The 23160-nt window shown below is 40.0% G+C and overlaps 1 protein-coding gene and 1 non-coding gene across 4 annotated transcripts in view; one reads left to right on the top strand and one right to left on the bottom strand.

Moving 5' to 3' along the window:
- Positions 1-23160, top strand: part of Yaf2 (YY1 associated factor 2) — an 81774-nt gene that overhangs the window by 54750 nt on the left and 3864 nt on the right. The gene's annotated exons all lie outside the window — the stretch shown is intronic.
- On the bottom strand, positions 12909-13036 carry LOC150066713 (small nucleolar RNA SNORA40). Its single transcript, XR_016534669.1, has one exon. It is a non-coding gene; the product is annotated as a small nucleolar RNA SNORA40 (small nucleolar RNA).

Below are 23160 nucleotides of genomic sequence, written 5' to 3'. Positions count from 1 at the left end.
TACTGTTTTCTGTTGTTGTTGTTTTTTTCCCCATCAGCTAGATAGACTAAAATGATTCCTTTCTGCCGTGGGAAAAAGAAAATGGAGTTGATTTGTACTGGGAAGAAAAAGGGGGAGAGTTAAGGGTATTTGTCCATCTGTCAAGATTTTGTTCAACAGAAATACACACACACACACACACACACACACACACACACACACACAGAGTCAGTTATAGAGCTTAGACTCTGGGCCTGGATGCTGTCCTGTCCCTGAGCTCTTCAGCTCAAGGCTACTACCCTACGCCTTGAGCCACAGCACCACTTCTGGTTTTCTACTGGTTAATTGGAGATAAGAGTCTCGTGGTCTTTAGTCCCTAGGCTGGCTTTGAACTACCATCCTCTGATCCTAGCCTCCTAAAGAGTTAGGATTTACAGGCATGAGCCACAAGCACTCCCAGAAATCCTTTTGTTCTTTGCTTTTCCTTCTTTGACTTTAGGCAAACCCTACACATTTTTTTGAGTCTGGTATGACTATTAAATCATAACTCTTCCCCATTCATTTATTTTGGAATGTACCATTATTTCCACTCATTCATTCCTTGTTAAGTTAGTTTATTTCCATACAATCCAAGTTGACCATATATTATATTGTGATATAACTTGATTAGAGCTAAACTTTCACAGCAAACATATACATGCTTATTCACATTGAGAATATTGTTTTTAAGAAGTATTGCATTCTGCCATTAGTTTCATACATAATTAACAATTCAGGTTTTGAAGACCTTCAAGAAGAATGAACTAATTCCTTTGGTAGCAAAAAAAGGTAATCTTTGTTTATTTCTTATGATTAGAAAAAAATTAAGACTGTGAACTATAATCAAAAGGAAACAGACTAGCATTGATATTATTAGGCTTGTAGGCTTCCTCTCTAGGTAGCCCAAGTTTCACTTTAATTTGAAATCCTTTCTTACTTCATCCTGAGTAGTGAAATGACAGCTTTCATCTGCTATTATCAGGTATAAGGCTTAATATAGATATTTTTAAATTTAATAAATTTATTTTTTTGCTGGTCCTGGGTCTTGAACTTGGGGCCTGGGTGCTGTCCCTTGAGCCTTTTTGTGCTCAAGGCTAGTGCTGTACTACTTGAGCCACAGCACTACTTCTGGCTTTTTCCAAGTAGTTTATTAAAGATAGGCTCAGGACTTTCTGCCTGGGCTGGCTTTGAATCTCACTCCTTAGATCTCAGCCTCCTGAGTAGCTAGGATTACAGGCATGAGACACCTGCACCCAGCTGGCTTAATATTTTTTGATCTTCATAATTACTTAGGTCAAGTATCTTTAAATGAATATTCTTTGAGGCCCAGTAGCTCACGCCTATAATCTAGTTACTCAGGAGAATCATGGTCTAAAACCAGCCTGGGCGCTAATGTCTGTGAGACTCTTATCTCCAGTTAACCACCAGGAGACCAGAAGTGGCACTGTGGTTCAAGTGGTAGATCACTAACCTTGAGCTGAAGAGTTTAAGGACAGCACCCAAGCCCAGAGATCAAGGCCCACAACTGACCCCCCTCCCAAAAAAAAGAATATTGTTTGAATTGCAGTGAACTCTGTTTTAGGCATCTTTATTTAGGAAAATAACAGCCTGAAGGAAAATGATAGACATCAATTGTTACAGCATTATATAACCTCTTAAAACAAGATATCTTGATGAAGATTTGTATTAAACCTTAACAAGTAGAGTGGGACATACCTATAGTCTCAGCTATCAAATAATACTAGCTTTGAGCAGAAAAGCTCAGTGTCAGTATCTAAGCCCCGAGTTAAAAAACCAAGACACACACACATACACACACACACACACACACACACACACACACACACAATCTCTTGAGTCAGTTTGGGCTCAGCCTAGTTCACATAACATATTTTAATGTATTTTATATCTAACCCTCTCAAAATTGAATGTAGCTTTTATTTTTTATGATGTACAATAATGATGTGTACAAGACTGAGTCTGTTCTTTTAATACTATTTTTATATACTCTTAGTTCTTTCTGATGTTTAGAATGTGTTATGGAATTGAGGATGTGGCTTAGTAGTAGAATGCTTGCCTAGCATGCATGAAGCCCTGAGTTTGATTCCTTAGTTCCACATACACAAAAAATTGAAAGTGGTGCTTTGGCTCAAGTGATGGACAATTAGCCTTAAGCAAAAGAAACTCAGGGACAGTGCCTAGGTCCTGGGTTCCAGCCCCAGTACTGGCCAAAAATAAAATAAAAAATAATGTATTTGTGTTCTCAAACATACATCACCAGTTAGTACTTAAGAGATTTCATCTAGGAAACATAAGAATAGGATTTCATTGGGAGGGAGTTGGGGGAAAAGGAGACAAAAACACGAGGGGGGTGGGTACCAATGTGTGAGAAGTTTTGCCAGTCCTGGGGCTTGAACCTAGGGCCTGTGCACTGTCTTTTGGCTTTTTCCTCAAGGTTAGCACTCTGCCACTTGAGCCACAGCACCATTTTTAGGTTTTTCTATGCATGTGGTACCGAAGAATCGAACCCAGGTCTTCATGCATGCTAGGCAAGCACTCTACCACTAGGCCAAACTCCTGGCCCCTTCAAAGGATTTTCTATCAGTTGCAAAATGTAATGTGCCATACGTTTTTGTGTTGTTTTAGGTTGTTCTGGCATTTTAATTCAGGGCCTGGAACTTTCCAGATAAGACATCTATTACTGAGTTACACCTTTCCCTACCTGCCTCCCCTCCCCCATCCCTCACCTCCAGCCCTTTCAGTTCTTTTTCAGATGGATCTCATGCTTTTTTGCAGGGTTATGCTCAGACGAAGATCCTCCTTTCTTCATCCATTGGTGTCTGCCAGTCTGTTTCTCCTATTGTTGCTTTGGGGTTTTTTTTCCTCTCTCTCCCGCTTCACATATATCCTGGGGCTTAGACCTAGGTGCTGTCCCTAAGCTTTTTTGCTCAAGTCTAGTACTCTACCACTTGAACCATAGCCCCACGTCCAGCTTTTTTGTCATTAACTGGAGTTTCATAGACCTTCCTGCCCAGACTGGCTTTGGACTATAATACTCAAATACTCCTGAGTAGTTGGGTTTATAGGCATGTACCACCATGCCTGCCTACCATATTTAAGTTCTATAAAAAAGAGGTCATAACAGGTGGTATTTAGGTTTATAATTACAGAAGGTCCCCATTTTAATGATGATTTGGCTTAGTGTTTTGTCCTGTAATGAGTTGTGAGCATCTTCATATATACATATACATATATATGCATACATATAAACCATATATACACAAGGCCAAATACCAAACTCAACCATTTCTGCTGTTGCTGCAGCTGCATGCTGTCAGTTCCTCTTGTTTCCAGCCTGTACCTGATTCCCTATATCATTAGCAATGAAGATATTAAAATGGGCTCAGATAGCTGGGCTGCAGTGATTTATGCCTATAGTTTTAGTTATTGAAGAGGTTGAAATCCAAGAGAGGCCTGTCTCCAATTAACCACCACAAAGCTAGAAGTAGAGCTGTGGCTTAAGTGGTAGAGTGTTAGCCCTGAGCAAAAAAAGCTCAGGAATAGCACCAGGCTTTGTATTGAAACCTGTGTGCGTGCGCGTGTGCACACACACACACACACACACACACACACACACACATACACACACACGGCACATGCACATACTTAAGTTAAATGCCAAAATCCAGGTCAGACCCTTTAGTGGATGAAACTGAACTCTTCCACAGCATGATTGCAACTTGCCTTTCCCAAAACCATCCATCGCAGAGTCCCCTCTATCTTACTCCTGATTCCTTACGGGCTGGCTGGGGTTGTTTAGGAAGTCCTGTGTGTCTCTTTGATGGAGTGGCTTTGCTCATAGTGCTACCTTTACTCAAAGCCCTGCTTTTCAACTCCTTGAACTTCTGCTCATTAATCAAAGCTTTGTTTAAGAATTCAGGAAAGCTTCAGATACATCTAGATGTGACTCTCCTAGCTGTAGAAGTGTTATTTTCATTATTTCATATTTCTCACAGCTATTGAGCAAATATTTGAGAGTTTACTGTGTTCTAAGCCATTGCTGGTGCCTCATGTGTGTTTCTTATGCCAACCTAAGAGTCTGAAGTGTTAGGAACTGTGTTTTCTTCATCTCTTATTCTGTGTTACATCAGTACAGTGATTGCAAATAGTAAATGGTTTGAGGCAGATAGTGATACCAGCAGTAGAATTTCAGCTCACTTTCAAATAGATGATTGTATAAAATCGTGCAAACGATGCTTTTTTTGTGATTGTTGTTGTTCATTGGTGGGGACTAGGAGGTTCCTGGGGCTTAAGTTCAGCCTGGGTGCTGTCCCTGAACTTCTTTGTACTCACAGATAATATTTTACCACTTGAGTCACAGTGTCACTTGTGGCTTTTTCTGAGTAATTTATTGGAGAGGGGTTTCAGGGTCTTTCTAGCCTGGGTTGACTTTAAATCACAATCCTCAAGTCTCAGACTCTTGACTTCCTTAGATTACAGTCCTGAGCTGCTAGCACCGGTCTGAATGAATAGACTTTAATTTTTGAAAGTATATATCTTAAATGTTTAAGAAATTTGAATGATGAATAGAATTAAGTGCTCTAGAAACTTTGAAATAATTCCAGTATGATATTGGACATTTCTTGTTCATTTTTTTTCTGTCCATTTTGATTCCGACTATTCCTATTTCTCTTTTTCCCCCTTTAGATTCCCTCTTTCTCTACCAGGAAATATAGTTTTCATGTATAGTCAGATAGTTTTGATAGATTTTGGGAACAGCTTAATTGGGTATTTATGGCTGCTAAGATGTCAGCTAAAGCTAAGTGCCCGAAGTTCATGTTTGTAATCCTATTTGGGAAGCCAAATCCAGAAGGGATTATAGTTAAAAGACTAGACCAAGTATACACTTGACATCTTTTGAACCAGAAGCTGGATGCAATAGTGCACACGGGTCATCTTACCTACTTAGGAGGTTGAAATTAGGTGGTTGTGATTCCAGGTAAGTTCAGGCACAGAAGTCCACAAGACCCATCTTGGTGGAAGAAAACCTGAGTATAGTGGTATGTGGTTGTCTTCCCAGCCACAGTGGAAAACTTTACATGGGTGGATCATGTTCTCAAAACTAACCAGTATGAGGCCAGGAGTGTGACCTAGTGGTAAAGTGCTTGCCTAGCATGTACGAAAGCATGGGTTCAATTCCTTAGTTCCACATACACAGAAAAAGCTGAAAGTGGGCTGTGTCTCAAGTGGTAGAGCACTAGCCTTGAGAAAGCTCAAGGATAGTGCCCAGGCCCTGAGTTCAAGCCCCAGGACTGGCAAACAACAACAAAATGAAACAAAACCAATGTAGAGGGGTAGAAGTGGGAGAAAAAGAGGAGTGCCACTGTTCAAAAAAAAATGTACTCATTACCTGACTTACATAACTGTAACCCGTCTGTACATCACCTCCACAATAAAATTTAAATTAAAAAAATAACTAGTACAAAAAAGGGCTGGAAGCTTGGCTCAGAACAACCACAATGCACTGAGATCAAACTGCAATACCAACTCCCCCCAAAATATCATCTGTCTCCCTGCAAAAAAGATGTCAGCATGATGATTAATACCAGTATTCAGGAAAGAAGATTAGGAAAGCTCTTATAAAGATACATTTCTTTTTGTTGTTGTTGTTGTTGTTGCTCAGGGGGCTTGAACTCTGGTCCTGGGCACTGTCCCTGAGCTCTTTAGTTCAAGGCTAGTGTTCTACCAGTTTGAGCCACATTGTCACTTCCAGTTTCCAGTTGGTTAATTGGAGATAAGAGTCTCATGAACTTTTGTGCCTGGGCTGGCTTTGAACTGTGATCCTCAGATCTCAGCCTCCTAAATAAGTAGAATTACAGGCGTGAGCCACTGGTGTCCAGCTAAAGATACATTTCTAAGTAAATTGGTATTATCATCTGTGCATATTAGCCCTTAGACTTTTCATGTATTCATTGTTTGAATAATCTTAAAAATAAAAAAATTGTTTCTTATTTATTAATATTGATATAAATGTGTTAAGGTATTTTCAATTTGCTTTTTTTTTTTTTGGTTGGTCCTAGGGCTTGAACTCTTGGCTTGGGTATTGTTGAGCTCTTCAGCGCAAGGCTAGTGTTCTACCATGTTGAGCCACAATGCCACTTCCAGTTTTCTGGTGGTTAATTGAAGATGAAAGTCTCATGGACTTTAGTGCCCAGGCTGGCTTTGAACCGTGATCCTCATTCAGCCTCCTGTGTACCAGTGCCCAGCTTGTTTGCAATTTTTTTTTACAGTACTGGGATTTGAACTCAAGCTAGTCAGGAATTCTGCCATTTGAGTCATGTACTCATCTCTTTTTTGGAAATAGATTTTTACTTTTGCTTAGAATAGGCTTTGAACTCCAAACCTCCTGCCTAAGCCTGCCACATGTAGCTGGGATGACAGAGGTACAACCATGCCCAGTTTGTTGATTCAAATGTGGTCTCCTAACTTTTCACATGGGCTGTCCTAGAACTGAAATTCTGATTGCCATTTCCTGAGAGCTGGAATTATAGATATAAACCACTCTATCTTACCCCCATTTTGTCACTACCTTTTTTACTCATTACAGTTTTAGAAAAGAAAAATGGTATTTTTCTTCTATTGTATAAAACATTATTTGATTTTCCAGAGTTCTTTGTACAAAAAAATACTCTTTTATTAATTCATGTTATTATAAACAAGAAATTGTTCTAAATAACATGACCACTAAACACTATAGGGTGTTAAAAAGGGCCTTCAATATTTACCAGTACATTTCTTGTTATCTAGCTAAACATGCATAAATATCATATGTGTAGATTTACTCATACCAGTTCATATTAACATTTTATGTCCCATTGATGTTTTGTACAGTCTTTTGTGTCATAGTTTTGATTTTTTTGTTTTAAGTACTGAGGCTTGAATCAGTCTTATGCTTGCTTCTCAAGTATTCTACCATATAGTTTATTTATTTAGTTATTTAGTTATTCTTTGTGAGTCATGGGGCTTGAACTCTGGGCCTGGGCCCTGTCCCTGAGCTCTTCAGCTCAAGGCTACCATCCTACCCCTGGAGCCACAGTCCAGAGATAATTGGAAGAAGATAAGAAGATAATTGGAGATAAGAGTCTCACAGTCTTTTGTGCCTGGGCTGGCTTTGAACCGTGATCCTCAGATCTCAGCCTCCTGAGTAGCTAAGCTTACAGGTGTGAGACACCGTGGCCTGGCTGGCTTTTTTTTTTTTTTTAATTGTGGCATTTGTGGAATATTTTTATCTCCACCTCTATGACTCTATAACACTTTTTGTGAGTTTTGACTATATGTTACACACAGTAGGCTTTCCATGGGGTGGGGGGGCAGGGATCACAATTGCCTTTTAAATTTCTGATTCCCCAGACTGCCTTTGGAGCAGTATGGTGGTGTACAAACCTTGCTTTGAAGCACACTAGGTGTGCAGACAAAAGTTACCAAAGACTCATGGATTCTTACATTATTAATCTAAGAAGAAACCAGTCCATCTGATCAAATGGCAGTGGCAAAATAAGAGCAGAGGTAAGCTGAAAATACCATTGCTTCTGCCTAGAAGTAACTATGAAAACCATTGTTTTACTGAAACCCTATTGTTAGGGTCCTTGATCAAAGGAACGAGTCTGACACAAAAGCGGAAGTTGGAAGTTAAGTTAAACAGAGTTTTATTCCGCGCCTAGCGTCGAGAATCATACTGACCAGTCAGGGCCGCCTCTAAGATGTGAGGGAGAGAGCGACCCCGCCTGATCTTACAGGCTACTTTTATAGACCCCAGCCATGTGGTTGGGCTGGCCATACACAGGTGGCCAATGGAATTCAGCATGGTTGATTGATGGCTGGGGCAACCACTGACACCTTTGCTGTTTGAAGGGACCTATCATCTTGGTGGGCTTCTGGTGCACTGCTCTGATGACAAAGGAAGGGGAGGGAATTCCCTGGCAGGCCAAGGGGGGCGGGTGGGGAGGAATTCTGGTAACTCCACCTGGTTTAACTGCTCTTGTAATCTGAGCTGTTATCTGGGATTCTGCCGCCCCTTAGGTCAAGTCCTCCTTTGTCATAAAGATGGGAAATGCCTATAGGGGATGGATTTTGGGAAGTCAAAGGGGTCCCTTCACCTATGAAGAAAATAAAAAGCAATAGATATCAAGTAATACAGAGTGACACGACAAAAGTAAACTGTGTAGCAGGAAAAAGCACAGAAAAAAAGGCCAGGATTAAAAAGCAGTTAAACTCAAACTAGAGCAGCTGTATAAAAATGTTGTGACCAAATATTACTGATTTCAGTAACTTCCAACAAAGCATAGCTTCACCCTTGATGAGGGTGCTTTAATCTGATAGATGTTAGGGTCCAATCCCCCAATATTAGGGTCCGTGATCAAAGGAGTCTGACATAAAAGCAGAAGTTAAACAGAGTTTTATTCGGCGCCTAGCGTCGAGAATCATACTAACCTATCAGGGCCACCTCTTAAGATATGAGTGAGAGAGCGATCCCGCCTAATCTTACAGGCTACTTTTATAGGCCGCCAGCCATGTGGTTGAGCTGGACCAATGGAATCTCAACATACTTGAGTGATGGCTGGGGCAACCACTGACACCTTTGCTGTTTGAACTGACCTATCATCTCGGTGTGCTTCTGGCTCACTGCTCTAACAACAAAGGAAAGGGAGGGAGTTTCCTGGCAGGCCAAGGGGTTGGGTGGGGGAGGAATTCTGGTAACTCCACCTGGTTTAACTGCTCTTGTAATCTGAGCTGTTATCAGGGATTTTACCGCAGGCCACCCCCCTTGAGTCAAATACTCCTTTGTCATGAAGATGGGAAATGCCTATAGGGGATGAATTTGGGGGGAAGTCAAGAAAGGGGTCCCTTCAATAGAGACTTTGGTTTTTGGTTACAGTTCAATGTGTATTATATGATGAGTTCCATACTTCTGTATAATACATAAGCATTCAGTTAATCAGATTTATCAAAGGAGTCATCCTCCAATTTGGGTAACAGATTTTAAATTTTTTTAATTTAATTATTTATTTACGTGTCTGCTGGAGCCAGCCGACAGGGAACCAGGATTCCTGACCTTGGGGGTGAAGACTGGGAAAAGAAGAAGAAGAAAAAAGATGGGGTCGGGAGCACTACAGCCCAAGTCAGCAGCCCAAGACTCCAGATAGCCTAAGGCCGTGAGCTTAAGACTGTGGTGCCTTTATTTCAAGTTCCAACCTTAAATACCTTTCTTAAAACCAGGACACTACCAGGAGTTACATTTGTACAAAACAGCAATCAAGTCTCAAATAGGTTAAATGAGAAGCGATTGACACAGCCCAAAGTCATGATAACAGTTTACTCAATTGTGCAGGTCCATGATAACAGCTTACTCAATTGTGCAGGTCCAAGATCACTGACCCCAACAGGTGTCTATATTTTATTGGTGCTAGTGCTTAAGCTGGATTTGGGCACTCACTTTGCCTTTGTTTTTTGCTCGAGGCTTATGTTTTACCATTTGGCTTAATTTGATCAATTGGAGAAAAGAATCTCAGACTTTCCTGCTCTAGCTGGAACTGTTCTCCTCTGAGCTCAGCCTCCTAAGATTACATAAGTGAACCAGCAGGCTACCAGACTTCCTATAGTAAAAAATGGGATCTCAAGGGCGGGGAGTTTGATCTAGTGGTAGAGTGCTTGCCTAGCAAGCATGAAGACCCAGGTTCCATTCCTCTGTACCACATGCATCGAAGAAGCTAGGAATGGGATTGTGACTCAAGTGGTAACAGCACTCAGGCCCTGAGTTCACACCCAAGGACTGGCAAAAAAAAAAAAAATGCACCTCAAAATTTGGAATATTGCAGGTATAAATACGTGTATTATTTGTTCCTATATAACAAGTTACCTCAAAATGTAGCTAAAACATGATCTCAGTTTCTGTGTATCAGTAATCTAGGTATAGTTTTCTATGTGCTCTGATTTATGGTTTCTCACATGCTGCCACCAATATCATAGACAGCAACTGTCTGGGTCCAGAGGGGAGGAATTAGCTAGGCATGGCCATATACATCTGTAATCCCATCATACTACTCAAAAAACTGAGGCAGGATATAATGAGTGAATATTGTCCTTAATGTACTATGTTATCTCTCATCTCTTTTGCTATCCCTTGGTTATCTCATATTGTTACAGCATTTTACCTTGTTGTCTGATATATTCTATATATGTTTATTTGGTTATTTGAAATAGGATAGGGAAGGAGGGAAAACAAGATGAGGGGTGGGGGTGGGAGGAGGGAAATGGGGACCAAGACATGAGAAAGGGCATTAATGTTTGTGAAGTAATGCACCTTCTATCTGGTGAATATAATGTAACCCTTCTATTAATTACAATAAAAATGTATGAAAAAAAATGAGACAGGGAGATGGGGATCTCTAAGTCTCCTGTGTTACACAGTGAATTTGAAACTAGCTTGAGCTACATAGTTAAACCATGTGTCAAGAAATACCACCACTCAGCCAGAAGTGTGTGCTAGTGATAGAGTGCTTGCCTAGCATGCATGAACCCTGGGTTTCATTCCGAAAGCCGGAAGTGGTGCTGTATATCAAGAGTAGAGTGCTATCTTTGAGAAAGCTCGAGGACAGTGCCCAGGCCCTGAGTCCAAGCCCCAGGACAGGAAGGAAGGGAGGGAGGGAAGCCTAGGAGTTTGCCTAGCATGCGCAAAGACTCACATTCAATTCCTCGGTACCACATACATAGAAAAAGCTGAAAGTGGTGCAGTGGCTCAAAGTGGTAGAGTTCTAGCCTTGAGGAATCCCAAGGACAGTGCTCAGGCCCTGAACTGAGTTCAAGCCCCAGGACTGGCAAGAAATAAAAAATAAGAAAGAAAGAAATACCACCACCAAATACAAACAACCATAAGAACTGGACAATGCAAACAATAACAAAAACCAGGAAGAATTAGGCACCAATAATCAATTACACCTGTAATCCTAGCTGCTTAGGAGACTCTGATCTGAAAAAAAACCATGGTTCAGAGCCAGCTGGATCAGGAAAGTCCTTGAGACTCATATCTCCAATTAAACACCAGAAAACTGGAAGTGACACAGTGGCTTAAACTGGTAGAGTTAACTAGCCTTGAGCGAAAAAGCTCAAGGATAGCACCCAGGCCCTAAAAGTTCAACCCCACAACAGATCAAAGAAAGGAAGAAGAAAAAGAGACAAAAAACTAGGAAGAACTATTTCTCCACCAGTTCAAGTGGCTGGTGACAGGCATCAGTTCCTTGCAGGGAGCTGGACTGAAGACATCAGTTTGCCAGAGGCTTCCTTTAGCTCTTTGCTACCTGGCTCCTTCTGTAGGGGAGGTACAACAAAGAAGAAGATAAGATAGACATTTGTAACCTGGTTTTGGAAGTGACATGCATTCAGTTTTGTTGTGTGTTGTCTGGTAGGAAGCACTATTGCTAGGTCTAGCCCACGGACCAGGAGGGATTAGATCTGACAGGGGCATGAATACAGGAAGCAAAAATTGTTGCAGGCCTGCAAAAAATAAGGATTTATTGTTTTAATCAATATCCTTTGACTTAGGGTTTCAACCTGGGACCTCATGCTTGCTAGGCTGATGCAATACTATCTGTGCCACTCTACCAGCTCGGCTTTTTTTGCTAATTAATTGCATATGGAGTCTTATGGACTTTTTTGACTCGGGTAGCTTTAAACCTTGGTCTTGAAGATCTCAGCCTAGGATTAAAGCATGGGCCATTGGAGTCTGGTTCAGACAACAGTACTTTAATTTTAAAGTTCCTCAGATTATTCAAACAAGGGTTAAACCATTCTTAAGGAAAAGATTAAAATTATGTACCAGTTCTCTGTTTTAAAAGGCAAAACAACTTTATAAAAAGCTTTCTTAAATTAGCATGTATTCAGTGTGTGTATGTGTATAGCACATGTGGAGGGTAGAAAAAATATAAATAGTGGAAAAGTGAGAGTAAGGAAGGTGTTGATGGGAAGGAGGATGAACCTATTGTGATGGTTACTTTAGTCTACTTGATTTACTCCTAGGAAATTGATGAAGCACACATCTGGATGTGCCTGTATCCAGAAGACAGTGGTGGGCGGGGTAGAGAAATGAATGAGAGACATCCACCATTTGCTACATTAAGGGGGAAGCTAACTTTCCCCTGCATTTGCTCCTGGACATCAGACACAAGGTGGTTTGTTATTGTTTATCTTTGAATGTGAGCTTGCACCAGGAGGCTCTCAGACCACCCCATACTAAGGCTGTATCTCTGATTTCTCTCTCATTTTGAAACTCTGGTGTCTTTTTTTTTTTTTTTTAAGAAGCATGTATTTGATTGTCCCTGGCAACTGTCCAAGTGAAATTGAAAAATCATATATTTTAATGTGAGAGAGTTTGTGTGTGTATGTGTGTCCTCCAGCCTGCAAATGCCATCCTGTGACTGCCAGCCTCTCATCGTGTGGGTCACTGAACAAATCTCTTCATGTACACTTGATTGGATCTGTCTGGCGAACCCTAACTAATTGCGTCTTTTTTTTTTAATACCTTCATAAACTAGACCTTGAAAGACTTACTGTCCATTCTAAAAATTAAACAGTAAGGGTTGGGGGAGGGAAACGGGGACAAAAACATGAGAAGTGTTATCAGTATGTGAGAAATAATGCACCTATTACCTGGCGAATGTATTGTAACCCCTCCATACATTACCCTGATAATAAAAAATAAAAATTAAACAGTAATTTTTCCATTTTATTTTTCAGAGTACAATTAAATAATTGTTTTAGCTTTTCATCAGCTTTATTCTCAGTGCCAACCTGTATGAGTTAACAAACCTTTATCACTTTCCAACTATTTTAGGAATCATATTCCTTCTTACATGTACCCAAAACTCATACCTAACAATGAGGTATGAGGTGCAAAAGATTATTTACTGTTTGTACCTTTCTATATTACTTTATTACAAGTTAAACAAAGACACACACACACACACACACACACTACTACCATTGGTCATTTTAAGCAAAAGAGTAACTTAGTTTAATTTACAGTTGGAAGGGTCACAGTGTCTTTGTGGAATGATAGTAGCAGAAGATCTAGGAATGTTAGATATGAGGAGATCACAAGAGTGGCATCAGTAGAGATGGCCAGGAATTCTTTATTACTAGATATATTTTGACAGGTATAAGTAGAAAGGTTAAGCTGTTGAATTAGGTATGTGAAAGGGGAATGAATACTGCTCCCAAGAATGTACTGCTATTATTTAATACTTAGATGAAGAGACTGTCAGATAATGGAGTAGGAAAAGGAAATAATCAAGAGTTTATTCTTAAAAAAAAAAAAGAGTTTATTCTTAAACAAAATGTAGGTTATACTGAGATGATTAAGTAGACCATAGGATGTGTGTGTGTGTGTGTGTGTGTGTGTGTGTGTGTGTGTGTGTGTGTGTGTGTGTGTAGTTCAGGAGAGACATCTGCACATTAGAACCAGTATGGATATTTTCATAGAATTTGAACCTGGTCCCATTTCTACAGTCTCATTTAAATAGAACCCAAATGCGGGTTTTTTTTTTTGTTGTTGTTGTTCTGTTTTTTGTTTTTAATTTTTTTATTAAAGAATGTATTAACATTGATTTTTACATCATATCACAAATGACATGTAAATTTTTTCTAATTTTTAGTGAGGCGTAATTGACGTACAATGAGCTGCACAATTAAGGTGTGCATATTGATACACTGATATGTGAATACACCAGTGAAGCCGTCACCACAATCATGTTAGGAACTGTACTCAATCATACTTGGACTATTTTTTGTGCTTCTTTCCAATTCTTCTTTTTTTATTTTTGCCAGTCCTGGGGTTTGAACTCAGGGCCTGGGTACTGACTTTGAGCTTTCCCAAGGTGAAGGCTCTGCCACTTTTGAGCCACAGCACCACTTCTGGCTTTTTCTATGTGTGGAATCCAACCCAGGGCTTCATGCAGCTTCGTGCATGCTAGGTAAGCACTATATCAGTAGGCCCCACTCCCAGCCGAGTTCTTCCCTTTTTTTCATCTATGCAATCTTCTGTTAGTAGGCAACCAATGATGTTTTTTTGCCATATAGATTAATTTGTATTTTCTAGAACTTTGCATAAGTATAATCATACAGTATGTGCTTTCTTTTGGTCCAGCTTCCTTTACTCATCATCATAAATGAATAATAAATAATTATGTCTGCCAGTACAGGAGTTTGGACCTCACACTTGTTCAGCTGGCACTCTACCACTTGAGACATGTCATTAGCCCTGCTTTTTTTGGTTGTTGTTGCTTTGCTAGTTATTTTAGAGATAGTCTAGTGAACATTTCTGGTTAGGCCAGTCTCAAATAAGGATTTCAACTTGCTGAGTAGGTAGGATTACAGGTGTTAGCCACTGGAGTCCAGTAACTATACTTTGCATCTTGGTTGCTAAGTATCGATAGTTTTGATTTTTGTTGTATTATTAATTTTAAAATGTGCCATATTTCTCTTTTCAAAGGTAGTCCGGGGGGGGTGGGGGAGAAAAAAAGAAAGAAAGAAATGGAAAGAAAACATATCCCAGATGTAGAGCCATGATCAGGGATCATTATAAAGATGATATTCAAAGTCAAGAATGGAATAAGTCACCTAAAGGAGCACTTCTCTAGCAGTAGCCTGTATGCAAATTACCAGAGCCTTGGAGTGAGGCCTAAGAATTGGAGTACTTGAGAGGCTCCTTGGTGCAGATGCTCTTGGCTCCCGGGACATATGATGAATAGCACTGGGTTGAAAGATCAGCAAGAGAATACATAATTGAAAGTTGAGTCTGTGGAAAGTAATCAGTAAATGTGACTGTAAAAGAGTAGCTGTAAGGCTGGAGGTATGAAAGAAGACCGTAGTGTCAATGGAAATGATAGGGAAAAGTTAATTATATAGAAGAAAGTAATGAAAAGACCTGGTATTTATTTGTCTAAAAGAATAGAGGGTAAGTTATTTGTATCTTTGAAGATTGTCCCTAGGCTTTTTAGTGGAAAGCTAATACCCAGCTGTAATGCTGCTCAGTGATGTGAGATGTTTTTCAAAATTTAATTATTGAACATTCTAACCTAGCTTTTATAAAACTGAACAAGTAATCTATTTTGTCTGTGCTTATTACCAAGGATATCTTAGAACTTGCTGAGGAATCTTCTCTGTTGGTCTGCTTTCTAGGAGCTAAGGGGAAATTGTGTTCTTGTATTCTACAGAAGTATTTGTTGTTAAAAATTAAATATAAGGCCGGGAGTTTGGCCTAGTGGTAGAGTGCTTGCCTAGCATGCACGAAGACCTGGGTTCAATTCCTTGGTACCACATACATAGAAAAAAGCCAGGAGTGGTGCTAAGACTCAAGTGGAAGGCTCTAGCCTTGAGAAAGTCCAAGGACAGGGCTCAGGCCCTGAGCTCAAGCCCAGAACTGGCAAAAAAAAATTAAATATAAAAGATGTGGAGAAAAATCTCTTTTAAATAGTGAGTGCTTCATAGATTATTCCCCATTATTGTGGCTTGAACCCAGAGCCTCATGCTTCCTAGGCAGATGTGTTATGAATTTAAATTGTACTTCCAACTCGCCTACATAAATTCTTAAAATGGTGTGCAGGATACTTTTGCATTCTAGGTAAGCTCTCTCTACCTCTAGGCCATGCTCCTGGCCCTTTTTCTTTCTTTTTGTTTTTTGCTAGTCCTAGGACTTGGACTTAGGGCCTGAGTACTGTCCTCGGGCATTACTCAAGGCTAGCCCTCTACCATTTGAGCCACAGCACTACTTTTGGCTTTTTTCTTTTTCTTTTTTATTTTTGTATTCTACAAACAACCATAAGCAAGTGACAAGAAGGAAGGTCATTGAACCTCAGAGATCAATACCTCAGCTTCATATAGACATTTTTCAGTTTCACTGTTGAAACTTTTTTGTAATATTTTGTTATTATATGATTCTACTACAAAATCAACACGATTTGAATATTATTATGATAGTTAATATTTGAGTTTTGCTGTAAAGTCAGGTAATGCTAATATTAGCAGGGATTATTTCATTATTTGTAGATGAAGAAATCTTAGAAAGGGCTTTTTTATTAGTAATTTTTATGAAAAGGTGAACACATCAATTAAGCTATTTTCATGAAAAAAGTAAGCAACTCAGACACAAGATGGAATCAGCAATATTTTCATAAATGTAGATCTGTGAAAGTTGGCATCCGTTCAATTCAGTGTTTACACAATTAACAGTTATATTTACATATCATATTTAACTGTTGTTTTTAATGATCTTTAATATCAAGACATGTTTACATCTGACACAAATAAGACCTGCTGTTAAAGATGCTAATAGTACAAAAAAATGGATACAGTAATATATTATAGGGTATAGAGATTAGGCCTCAGTTATCTGGGAAACAGAAAATATCCACAAAAGGATAAATTACCTCACAGTGGAGTACGATAATAAGATATCCACATAGGAACTGCAGAGATCTCAGGAGTGATTGATAAACACTTCTTTTTTTTTTTTTTTTGCCAGTCCTGGGCTTGAGCTCAAGGCATGAGCATTGTCCTTGGGCTTTCTCAAAGTCAGAACTTTACCACTTGAGCCACAGCACCACTTCTGGCTTTTTTCTATGTATGTGGGACTAAGGAATCGAACCTGGGTCTTCATGCCTGCTAGACAAGCACTCTACCAATAGGCCAAATTCCCGGTCCCTAAACACTTCTTCCGATTTTTCCTTAAATACTTTTACCGGCGACAACAAAAATCAAATAGAACATTGTATGTAAATGTGCTTTATGTACTGTACACAAAACATTACAGAATGGTACAGAATGAAGACAACTAATGATAATATATTCTTGAGGTTAAGTCACTTAATCTCCAAATGAAATAGTAAGTCCTTTAAGATAATTTGTTGAAAAAATAGTCCTTAATTTTGGGGATTGCTCTGCTACACAATGTTTTACCCCTTAACGGCACCCATACTTCATGGGCTTTGACAAGGAGAGGAGGCAGTACTGGTTTTGAAATAGGACTTTGCATTTGCTAGATGGATATTCTACACTTGAGCCATGCCCCAATCTTTTTTCACTTGAGCTATTTTGCAGGTAGGGTTTTACCCTAGCTGGCCTGGGCCAAATTATTCTACAAATATCCTTATGCCTAACTAAGATGACAGGGACACACCATCAGAGATGGAGTCTTGCTAACTTTTGTCTTTGCTGATTTTGATTTAAGATTGGAATTATAGGTTTGAGCCACCATGTCCACTGACAAGACAAATGTTTTTTTCAAAGAATCCAGTTACTTTTTAAAATAAAAAAAGGAATGATTAAAGATTCAGAAGAAGATGCTGGACACTGGTGGCTCACACCTGTAATCCAACCTCCTGAGGATCAGGATGCCACACCAGTCTGGGCAGGAAAGTTTCAGACTCTTGTCTCCAGCTAACCACCAGAAAACCAAAAGTAGTAGAGTGCTGGTCTTGAGCAAAAGAGCTCAAGGACCTAGGCCTTGAGTTCAAGTCCCATCACACATACACACACACACACACACACACACACACACCACACACCACACATACACATACATATATATATACACATTCAAAAGACAAGAAGAACTGTTTCATCAAGAACTTAATGAATGACTATAGTCTCTGAACTTGTTACCAATGTTTAAATAATGAAAAAACAGCCAGTCATCACTAGCTCATGCCTAGCTACATAGGACGCTGAGATCTCAAGGATCAATATTTGAAGTCAGCCTGGACAAGAAAATGATTCAGTCTCCAGATTCATCAGTAAAAAGTTAGGCTGGAAGTATTGGCTTTAGTTGTAGAATGCCAGCTGTGAGCAAGAAATCTTGGTTAGTTCAAGCCATGTATGGACAAGCATGCATACACATTCTGCATATACACAGATCCCTGGCAGTGGCTTATGTGAGACTCCTTCCTACTGTTTTCAAATTCTCATATTTGAACCATGACCCCAGTCCTTTTTTTTTTTTTTTGCCAGTCCTAGGCGTGGGCTGAGGGCCTGAGCACTGTCCTTGGACTTTCTCAAAGCTAGCACTCTACCACTTGAGCCTCAGCACCACTTCCGGCTTTTTTCTATGTATGTGATACTGAGGAACTGAATGTGAGTCTTTGCGCATGCTAGGCAAGCCTCCACACGCTGAACACAAAGGGCTCATGGTAGATGTGATACAATCTTCCCAAGCTGTCTCATTTACTTCTCCAAAGTGTACTTCCTCCAGGGAGCCCTCCAAAATTGTCCCAGTGCAACCAAGTAGTACCCATGCCCAGCACATCTGTGCCATATTGGGGGTGGGGGTGGGGGTGGATAGGCCTCACATTGTACGCTGTGGCACCTAGCTCCTCCTCCCTTTGGTCAGCTCCTTGAATGAGCTCTCACTGCTCAGAGCCACTAGGAGGACAGAGAGGCTATGGTGGACTGTGGTCTGAGTAGAGACCAGAGCCCCCAGATCACATTTGAGCCTCCCCTTAAGGTAGACTCCAGGTGGAACTGCAGATGCAGACTACATGCCCAGCTTAATGATTGAGATGCAGATCTCGCTAACGTTTTTGCTCAGCCTGGCCTCAAACTGTATTCCTTCTGATTTCTGTTTTCTGAGTAGCTTGAAGTATAAACATGTGCAACTATGCTAGGTACAATTGTATTTGAAATTAGAATTCATCAATATGTTATTAGGAGTAGATATAGGAGCTATTGAGGCATTAGTTACTTTTCTTTTCTTTTCTTTTCTTTTTGCCAGTCCTGGGCTTGAATTGAGGGCCTGAGCACTGTCCTTGGGCTTTCCTTAAGGCTAGAACTCTACCACTTGAGCCATTGCACCACTTCCAGCTTTTTCTATGTATGTGGTACTAAGGAATCGAACTTGGGTCTTCATGCATGCTAGGCAAGCACTCTACTACTAGGCCAAACTCCCAGCCCTGTTTACTTTTTTTTTTTTTTTAAATAGTTTTAGGGCTGAAGTGTAGCTCACTGGGAAAGCATGTGCTTAGAATATGTTTGATCTCTTAGACTAGACTTGAACTCAAGAAACACTGTTTGCCCACTTCAAATCTATACAGTCCACCTTCTGTATTTAGGAGTTGTGCATGGGTTTAACCCATGTGTGCACATGTTAAACATAGTCAATCTTTGAGGGAAAAATGGTCTCTATTTTGACCACATACAGACCTTCTCTTTTATCATTATTCACTAAGCAATGCACTGTAACAATTGTTTACATAGCATTGATATGTGGTTATGTGTTGTAAGTAATGTAGAGATTATTTAAATTATACTGAAAGGAACTGCACAGGTTATATGCAAATACTGTGACATTTTATGTAAAGGAATTGAGCCTCTGTGAATTTTTTTTTTGTCAGTCCTAGGGCTTGAACTCAGGGCCTGAGCACTGTCCTTAGTCTTTCTCAAGGTTAGCATTCTGCCACTTGAGCCACAGCACCACTTTCAGATTTTTCTGTGCAGGTGGTACTGAGGATTTGAACCAGGGCTTCATGCATGCTAGGCTAACACTCTGCCACTGGGCCCTGCTCATGGCCCCCTTTGTGAATTTTGAGGGTAAACCATGTGCTTGAATAAGTCCTATTCAGTTACTTAGGGACAGTGACATACCTTTATCACTAGGTTATTAAATTTTATAATCTTAATAAAATTTTAAGTGTTCTTTAATGATTTTTCTTCTATAGATTATTCATGAAATGCCTTAAAATTGTTTTAAAAAATTAAAGTGCCTCATGATGGCTGTTTTTCTTTGGGTGGTTAAAAACAGTTACGGGACTGGGAGTTTGGCCTAGTGGTAGAATGCTTGCCTAGCATGCACGAAGACCTGGGTTCAATTCCTCGGTACCCCACATAACATAGCAAAAAGCCGGAAGTGGTGCTGAGGCTCATGTGGTAGAGCTCTAGCCTTGAGAAAGTCCAAGGATAGAGTTCAGGCCCTGAGCTCAAGCCCAGGACTGGCAAAAAAAACAAAAAAAATAGCCAGAGGTGGTATTGTGGCTCAAGTGATGGAGCTATAGCCTTGAGAAAGCCCAGGGACAGCACTCAGGTCCAGAGTTCAAGCCCCAGGATTGCCTTTAAAAAGAGAAGTTATTTCATCTCTGTCCGTAAGTTTCCCTGTTTTCAACATACTTTTCACATGCACATTATAGTGCATGCTTTTAATCCCAGATAGGAGAATCTAGATTTCAGGTTAGCCTAGGCAACATTTAACAAGACCCATTCTCAGAAACATATCTGGCACGGTTGTACAGTATTATAAACCCAGCTGTTTAGGATGTAGGAAAATCCCTGTCCAAGGTGGGCACTGTGCAAATGTGTGATATCAGAAAAACTAAAAGTAAAATGACCCAGCTCAGGTGGTAGAGTGCTTACATGACTCTGAAGTTCAGTCTCTGTCCCCCTAAAAGAGCTTTTCTTAAAATTTACTTCATCTGGTCTAGTTTATGTGTTGTTTTCTCCCCATTTTCAGAATCTGTTGCATCAGTGATTTGATTTCAACATAGGAATTTGGGGCTGGGACACATATAGACCATAATACTCACCCACAGAATGTTAGACATGAGGGAAATGGTCTACTTAAGAAATGTGGGGGGGGCAGGATTCCTTGGTACCACATACATAGAAAAAAGCCAGAAGTGGTGCTGAGGCTCAAGTGGTAGAGCTCTAGCCTTGAGAAAGTCCAAGGACAGTGCTCAGGCCCTGAGCTCAAGCCCAGGACTGGCAAAAAAAAAAAAAAAAAGAAATGTGTGGGGCTGGAAGTTTGGCCTAGTGATAGAGTGCTTGCCTAGTATGCACAAAGACCTGGGTTTGATTCCTGGGTTTGATACCACATACATAGAAAAAAGCTGGAAGTAAGTGGTGCTGAGGCTCAAGTGGTAGAGCTCTAGCCTTGAGAAAGTCCAAGGACAGTGATCAGGCCCTGAACTCAAGCCCAGGACTGGCAAAATAAAATTAAAAAAAAAAAAAGAAAGAAAGAAAGAAAAAGAAATGTGTGGGCTTGGAGCGTGGCCTAGTGTTAGAGTGCTTGCCTAGCATGCAGGAGGCACTGGGTTTGATTCCTTGGTACTACATACACAGAAAAAGCCGAAAGTGGTACTGTGGCTCAAATGGTAGAGCCCTAGCCTTGAGAAAGCTCAAAAAGAGTGCCCAGACCCTAAGTTCAAGCTCCAGGACTGGCAAGAAAAAGAGAAGAGAGAAGAGTGTTTGTTGAAAAGTGAGGAGGGCCTGTGAGTCATTCACCATGTCCCTGATTCTACTCCTGCAGCCTGTCTTAACTGTACCACTGATTCCAGATTTTAAGTGCTTTAATTTTTTTTTGTAATTTCTGTGTGTTCTGTTAAAGTAGCTTTAACAACCTAACGTAGCTTTAATAGACTTCCAATAAAAAACTATTAAAGTAGCATGAACAGGTCCCTTGCCAAAGCACACTTCTGCTTAAGATTGATGTCAGCACTTTATAAAATTAACATCTCAATTTTTTCTATGACCTTCTACCACTTAAGGGTAAATTATTCTCTTAACTTTTCACGATTGTTTTTTTCTTCTTTTTCCCCTACCCCCCCCTTGCCTCTGCCCTTTAGTTCAAACTTGATAGAGCAATAGTACCAGGATTCACCAAATATGTATTACACTTCTTCAAGCTTCTTTGCAATGTAGTCCCTAAATCAGAGATAGAAGCATAACTTCAAAATAGCAAGAAATACATTTTCTTGGGCTTTATTCCAAAGCCACTGGAGTAAGAAACTGGAGATAGGGTTTAGCAAGCTGAACTAAACTTCTAGGAAAGCCTGATATACTTTAAATTTTAGACTTATTTTAATTCTTTAATTTTATTTTTTATATTTTTTTTGCCAGTCCTGGGCTTGAGCTCAGGGCCTGAGCACTGTCCTCGGACTTTCTTTCTTTTTTTTTTTTTTTTTGCCAGTCCTGGGCTTAAGCTCAGGGCCTGAGCAATGTCCTTGGACTTTCTCAAGGCTAGAGCTCTACCACTTGAGCCTCAGCACCACTTCCGGCTTTTTTCTATGTATGTGGTACCAAGGAATTGAACCCGGGTCTTCATGCATGGTAGGCAAGCACTTTAACCACTAGGCCAAACTCCCAGCCCTGTCCTCGGACTTTCTTAAGGCTAGAGCTCTACCACTTGAGCCACAGCACCACTTCCAGCTTTTTTCTATGTATGTGGTACCAAGGAATCAAGCACTCTACCGCTAGGCCAAACTCCTGACCCCAATTCTTTAATTTTTTAAATTTTATTGTGGGGTAGTATATAGACGGGTTACAGTTTCATTCGTCCAGTGGTGGGTACATTACTTCTTGCACATTGATACCCCTTTCATTTTAATTCTTTCATATCTTCATTACCTTAACAAGCCTAGTCACTGATTTCACATGCTTTCAGTATAGATTGTATTTCTGTGACTGTTAATCAATCTGAATGTGTAACTATTTTTTCTATTAGTCTTTTAAAAATTAGATAATGTGAATAGCAATTATTACCTGTCCTGGGTATCCTTCCAGGGCTTCATACCGCGTAGGCTGTAAACAGCATCCATGTTCCATCTCCTGAAATTGTTTAACATCTTATTTCCTCCCAGTCTTGCACCAGTACAGTACAGTTGTACATTTTCTCATTATTTTCTATTTCATCCTGCAGTAGAAGAACAGAAAGAAAGTGAAAGACAACAAACAAAAACCCTGTGCTGTCTAATATCTAAAATAGGATAAGGATTTTCTAGACAGTAAAATTTCTGTTGTTTATAGCTATTTTATTTTATATTTTTATCTTACTCTCCCTTATTTCTTCTTTTGTGCCACTTAAAAACTTTAGAGGCGGGGGCCAGGAGTTTGGCCTAGTGGTTAAAGTGCTTGCCTAGCATGCATGAAGACCCGGGTTCGATTCCTCGGTACCACATACATAGAAAAAAGCTGGAAGTGGTGCTGAGGCTCTAGTGGTAGAACTCTAGCCTTGAGAAAGTCCAAGGACAGTGCTCAGGCCCTGAGCTCAAGCCCAGGACTGGCAAAAAAAAAAAAAAAAAAAAAAAAAACTTTAGAGGCTTGTTAACTCTG

Source organism: Megascapheus bottae, chromosome 2 (assembly GCF_031878675.1).
Source record: "Megascapheus bottae isolate mThoBot1 chromosome 2, mThoBot2.hap1, whole genome shotgun sequence".
NCBI classification, from domain to species: Eukaryota; Metazoa; Chordata; class Mammalia; order Rodentia; family Geomyidae; genus Megascapheus; species Megascapheus bottae.
This window is presented reverse-complemented; position numbering and strand designations above follow the sequence as displayed.